We start from the raw sequence: 7,194 nt of genomic DNA on the forward strand, positions 1-7,194 counted from the left end.
CTCTCAAAAATAAATAAACATTAAATAAGACACAATTAAAAAAAAAGAAAATACAGGCACAGCGTTATGCTGATTTAGAAACGTTGACACATTTTATTACACACTATAAAGCACTCACAATGGTTATTTTCGTTATAAATCTCACATCAGTTCTTGAAAATTGGGAAGAGGTCAGGCTCACAGCGGCGATTACAAGTTTTCAAGAATTCTGATTTGCACTCGACACCTCTATCATCACAACGAATGCCATTTGGTGTTTTCTAGAAAGTGACAGACTCACTTCATTTTTGAGACAAGCCTTGGCAGAGGCCCAAATCCGAGAAACGGAAGGTTTTCAGTCGTTCTTTCAGGAACAATTGCGTCGTGTGCAGCTGAAGTAATCTCACAAGTGCTTCTGTGCAGGTGTGCACCCTCGTGGGGCAGGCGTGCACCCTCGTGGGGCAGGCGTGCACCCTCGTGGGACAGGCGTGCCTGCGTGTTCCACGTCTCCACACGACAGACACACTGGAAAGACTTACAGCGCCATTCGGTGACACACAGTAGCTAGGCTTGTGACCAGAGGTTGAAGAAGCACTAGGTTGACCACCCGAAACTAATGTCACGTTGTGTGTCAACTCTACTCAAAGTAAAAAAAAAAAAAAAAAAAAAAAAATTTTAATGTATTCAGAGCCAAAATGCCATACAATTAATAATACTTAGAGCTTTGCCAATGATACGCGGAGGTGAAACTGACATTTCGGTTGAACTGTGCGGCAGTGAATGGTACAAAGACAGCACAGTCGTTCGCCACTACCTTAATTTGTGCCAAGGTGCTGACGTTTCTTCTCCTCTCTAGTTTTTTTTTTTCTTCTTCTTTTTTTTTTTTTTAACAGGCTCTGCATCCAGTGTAGAGCCCAACCCGGGGCTTGAATTCACAACCCTGAGATCAAGACTTGAGCTGAGATCAAGAGTCGGATGCTTAACTGACTGAGCCACCCAGGTGCCTCCCCCCCTTATTTATTTATTTATTTATTTATTTAATTTATTATTTTTTTCATTCTTTTCATCTTTAAATACAAAGTTCAGCATGGTTAAAAAGGCAAGTCACATTTTAGTTTTATTATGAAGGTTAAAAAAGGTTTTTTAATGTTTATTTATATTTGAGAGAGCGAGGGAACAAGTGGGGGAGGGGCAGGGAGAGGGGGAGACAAAATCCAAATCAGGCTCCAGGCTCTGAGCTGTCAGCACAGAGTCCGACGTGGGGCTCAAACTCACAAACCATGAGCCAAAGTCACAAACTTAACCAGCTGAGCCACCCAAGAGCCCCTTATTATGACATTTTAACCTCATGAATTCCTTGAAGAAACCCTAGCAACTCCAGGAGTCCCAACTTTGAAATCCCACCTTGAGAATCACTGACTTCCAGGAAAAGTCAATATGATTATACATTGTAACCATTAATTGAATCCATTCTCTTGAGTGGAACTGACTCCCGGCTCTTTCCCCTCCCCCATGCCAATGCCTTTTCAGTCTTCCGTCTGTTATCTAGTATAGTTATGAAGTGTGGGGAGGTGAAAGAGATAAATTCAGTTCTTCTTTGCAGCCAAGCCTTTCCTCTACCACCTTTTTCTCATTAGCTTTCATATCATTCTGCATTTCATTAGGGCAGAGTTGTAAGAGCGAAAAGCACTATTTTTTTCAGAGTTAGAGGCTTTATCGCCCAAAGCCAGCTAAGCTATGCTCAGGCAGACTTTTCTTTCTTTTCATCTGGAGGCAAAAGAAACAAAATAAAAGTCTAAACAAAAGACATCCAGACCAGGAGGTTTGATGCTGCTACTGAATTTGAATGTGCAGACACACCATCTTGCCAGAAATCTGACTTCCAGCCCCTGACTTCCAGCCCCTGACTCCTGCCAGGCCTTTTGTCTTATGTCTCCCGTAAATCAGGTTGGATGGAAAGGACGGGATATGTTTGACCTGCTGGAAAATCCTGGCCGCCCCATCCCAGAACTCACAGTGCTATCAACTGAGCCTTGCAATTCTATCAGTTTCCAAATGGTCTGCATTTGACTGAGGACAGGAATCTTGGGCCAACTCGCAGAACAGGCTCCATACATGGCCGCCTTCCTGTTGGACATATTTTGAGGGTTCCATAATCATCCCCGAGATTTTGTTGAAATGATTATTTTAGCTTAAGATACTGACGATCCATTAAATGTGCTTCATGTTACTTGGCAGAGGTGATGTAGTACTAAAGTATTTCTCTTCGTATCCAAGATGAGATATCCCCAAATCTTCAGTGAGTCACCTAGGAAGATCATGAAATGTGGGAGATAATACAAATAAAGGTTAACGGATATGAAGAAGTAGAGGGCACTGGATGAGAAGTCTGTGACATCTTGCTCTTAGTCATTCAGAACCTTCTAGTGTATCGCCAACAATAATGCTTTATGTGAGTCTCCAACAACCATGTTTTCATTAACACCGGGTGTGACTCAACATGTAAACAATTGTGGAGAAATCATTATATATAATACAGCTCTGTTTTTTAAAAAGATGGGCGCCTGGCTGGCTCAGCCGGAAGCACATACAACTCTTGATCTCAGGGTCATGAGTTCAAGCCCCAGATTGGGTGTAGAGATTACTTAAATAAATAAAAACTTAAAAAAAAGAAACAAGAGTCCATTCTGTTTTATGGGACATGAAATAATTTTTGTTAGGAAACGTAGTTAAGGCTAGAAGCTTGTAGAAAACAAGATAACAACTTCTATGAATTCTAGCCGAAACATCAAAAATCATTTCCTAGGAATTGGTAGATGACACCTGCCTACGGCAGGAAATTCTCCTAATTAGAAGGAAAATGTCACAATGTTTAAAATACCTGACTTAACCATTCTTTCTTTGTTCTGTCTGAAATGAGGGAAATAGAGACAAGGAGCCAATGAAAGGGAAGAGAGAGGCAGTATAATGACTAGGACTGTTACTACCAGCATAATAGAAAATGATTTTCCCTAGATCCTCTAAGAACTACATACACAAACAATCTGCCTAGAGTCTGGAAACACAGACTTCCACAAACACGGATGGGAAAAAGCAAGGAAAAGAAACATAGATGTAATAGAAGACACAGTTGCGGATACACACACAAAAAAATAGTTTCACTTGTATTTCTGTTGAAATTATGTCACCTTATAGGGGCGCCTGGGTGGCTCAGTCGGGTTAAACTTCCGACTTCAGCTCAGGTCACGATCTCCAGGTTTCTGAGTTTGAGCCCCGTGTCGGGCTCTGTGCTGACAGCTCGGAGCCTGGAGCCTGCTTTGGATTCCGTGGCTCCCTCTCTTTCTGCCCCTCCCCTGCTCGTGCTCTGTCACTCTCTCTCAAAAATAAAATAAACATTAAGAAAATGTTTTTAAAGTACATCACCTTATAGTTAATGTTTGGAGAGCTAGTTCTAAAATTCCTACTGGAAGTCCAAGTGGAAGCCAGGTCCTCTGCACAATGAAGGAGCTGTTGTCACCTGGCTCTCCAAACGGTGCCAGCAGCTTTCACTTGGTCTCTACCAAAGAAGAAAGAAATAGCTGTGTACGTGCTAGCAAACATCACTCCAATACAGGAAAATGAGCCTTCACGCTGCCTAGGCCGGTGTGCACTGTTCTTGATGAAATCCACCATAGCGGCAATTTCTCCCCCTCCTGATAAATGTTCAGAATAAAAACTACCTCTGCTCCATAGTGCACCAAATGGGCCACGGGGGTGTTTATGTCATGAGAGGGAACATTAGTCAAGTTTTCAGGCTGCTTGGTATTTTTTTTTTTAATGTTTATTTATTTTTTAGAGAGGGAGAGACAGAGTGCCAGCTGGGGAGGGGCAGAGAAAGAGGGAGACACGGAATCTGAAGCAGGCTCCAGGCCCTGAGCTGTGGGCACAGAGCCCGATGCAGGGCTGGAACTCAGGAACTGGGAGATCGTGACCTGAGCCAAAGTCGGAGGCTTAAATGACTGAGCCACGCAGGTGCCCCTGCTTGGTATTTTTTTGAACAACCGTTTAATATTTGAAGAATTCCCTCCCCAAGGCAGAGCCAGAAACTCACCTCTCCCCCCCCCCACCCCTCCCCGCAGGTCTGGGCCTCACGTGGGGCTGTCTCCCTGGTCAAACACAGAGAAACTTGAGCGCTGAAGACAGTGCAGAGAAACCCGCAGACCCGTTGCTGATGACGCGGAAGCAGAGGCAGCCAGAGCTGGGGGGCTGCAGTGTTGGGGCTTCTGGCCTTGTTCCCCCGCAGCCACCAGCGCGGGGGGTACAGCCACCAGCGCCACGCTGTGCAGCAGTGGGTGGGGGGGTTTTCCTGGGCACGTGTGCACCTGAGCAGTTTGAGCCTATGCCTGGCTGCGTAGCTCTCCTGGCCAGCAGCCGCAGGGAGGATGCACTGTGCTAATAACACTCTTCAGTAAATTACTTTTCACTTTTAACCGATAGAGTGGGTCCTGGTGTGGTAGGGCCCCTCCCTAAGGAAAGAAAAAAACCCTCAAAGCAACCTTGCTACTTGCTTACTTGATTGACAACATCCCTCACGACCTTGCAACCCGAGACCACTTAATCAGACTACATGTTTGTATGTTACCATATATGGGAGACATAGAAGTAAAAGATATAAAAAACTACGCCACGAGGTGTTCGGGGCTCATTTCCTCGGGTACGGATCCAACTGAGCGGTGCAGGCAGGAGTAAAGTTGCTGCCTGGAAAGAAAAGCTTCAGTGTCCTGACTCTCTGTGCGAGAATCTTGCTACATTCCTGGGGGGGCTCTGGTCCGGGATTCAGAGACGGTGCGTTGCCACCTTCTTCGCCACCTGGGATGCGAACCTCAAGGTGCCAGGACAGGTGGCTCACCTGGCACCAGCAGACGGCTGGATCCACAGGAGACTAGCCCTAGCCTAATGCAGGCTAGGACCCTCTACGCGCCAATGGAATCCGTGAGGCCCAGGAATCAGTTCAGAGAGCGCCCATCAGACTGGTAAGAACCCAAGTTGGTTTTGGCCGACCCGCCCAAAAGAGGCAGACGGGGAACTTGATCACCTCCCAGAGTTGCCCTAGCAATTCCACGAGGGATGAGGAACAAAGCTGCAACTCTAAGGCGCTGGGCGCTGGGCACTGGGCAGCAGGTTGGAGTCGCCATGACTGTATACGGGGACTTGTCTCTCCTTCATTTCTCTTATATCTAAATATCTCTCAGAATGGGAGATATTTAAGGAATATTCTTTAAGGAATATTCCCAAGCAGCCGCTGAAACTCCTTTTGTTTCGGGTAATTCCCTCTCTTCTCCAAACTGACATGGACTGCCTAATTCCACGGGTGGAAAACAAAACAAAAGAAACCTGGAGTCTGCCCCTCTGTCTGAGCTGCCAAGATTTAAAACTGGGAATTCTCTTTCTCTGCCTTCTGCTGGAACGTCCTCTCTTCTGCCTTCCCTTCCCTCCCTCCTGTTTTTGCACCACCTGAGGGGTCACCAGCATAACTGGCTCCTCAGTGCCTCAGGCACCATCAGCTCCCCCTCCCATCCTAGACTTCAAGGAGTGAAGACCACAGACATTGGATTTCCCCACCAACATTACAGGTAAAAATTAACCATGGGGAACAAATGGTCTTACGTGGACTCCAGTAAAACGTATTCAGTGTTTAAGCTAATTTAAGTTTGTTGGTTTGAGATAGACAATGTTTATCAACCTTAAAAATTTTTTTTTTGTTCTACATGGATTTGCTGAGGGTCAAATAAGCTCATGTTATCTCTGTTCCAATTTGTTAACAAAAGGATGACTTAAAATGATGGTTAAGTCTGTCTGTCTCAAAGTTTTCATGGGTAATTGTTAAGATAGCTTTCAATGTCTTTGGTAACCTAAAAATGTTAAAGTTTTGCTTGCATGATAAATTGAGACTAAATTCATTGGATATCTAATGAGATAAGAGGCTATATATATATATAACACAAATTACTAGATGTAGGTTTGTGCTTCTGACTTGTTGCAGAAAAAAACAAACTAAGGATATTTGGAACTGTTGAAAAACATGCTTTGTGCTTAATGGATTCATAAGTTTGCCATCTAAAAAAAAAATTCTGATGTAACCTAGAGTTCACAATTGGTTACTACTTAGTTTTCACCAGAAACTAAGGTTTCTAAGAGTTAAAATTCTGCTTCATGTAGTTAAAACTGAAAAAAATAAGAAAAGCAACTCTGTATGTAGAAAAGTAGGAAATATAAAAGAAAGATATAAGAAATGAAAATATATTTTTGTTGAAGGTAAAAGAAAGTAATTTGATCCTAAATGAGACTGGTTATTTGGAGAAAAATGACTTGGGACGAAATCTAAATGCAAAGAAGTTGTAGAAGCTTCGTGAAGGAAACTCTTTAAAAAGAAACTTTATGTGTGGTCAGGACAGACTAAGGTTAAAATAAATGAATTTTAAAAGTACACAGGGTTAAGATTAAAATTACTCCTCCTTTGGTCGAAAGGCTGGGAAAATGATGGCAATATTCTTGTGTGAGCCTCAAATTCCTCCACATTTGTGTGTTTAACAGAGGGATGGATGCCTGTGCCATATGAGGAATGAACCCTATATAAAGGGCTTTTACTAAGATACATGGGAGCCATTTTACTAAACTTAGCCCATTGTATGCCAAAAATGGATATCCGCATGGCTGAAACATATTTATGTGGGCATTGTTGAAAAACGCAGGGGGATAGGCCTTGACTTTGGCTCTTTAACCCCTTCCCTCAATAGCCAATGATCAAAATGTAAGTTACTGTTGAGCCGAAATAAAATTAATACATCCTACAATGGCCAAGAAAATCTTGCTTGGTCACAGCCCATACTCCCAAGGTCTTACAGGTGGGAAACAGAGGGGTTTAAAAAAAAAAAAAAAAAAGAAAAAAAAAAAAACCATTTACATTACAAGGTTTAAGACAGATAAAAGGAGATCTAGGTAAATTTTCTGATGGGATAAGTATATAAGGGCTTTTTAGAATATTACGTATGTTTTTGAGTTGACCTGGAAAGATATAATGCTTTTGTTAAATCAGACTCTTAATGAAACAGATGTTTTGGAAAAAAAAATTAAGGAAATCTAAGATTTAGCCCTTAAGTTATGCTAAATTAGCCATTATTTTACAAGCACAAAATGGGAGTCCAATGGCCTTCCTGGAGAGGTTGAGGGAGGCTC

The sequence above is a fragment of the Puma concolor genome, chromosome D3, assembly GCF_028749965.1.
Source record: "Puma concolor isolate L17-30 chromosome D3, mPumCon1.1.hap2, whole genome shotgun sequence".
Classification (NCBI taxonomy): domain Eukaryota; kingdom Metazoa; phylum Chordata; class Mammalia; order Carnivora; family Felidae; genus Puma; species Puma concolor.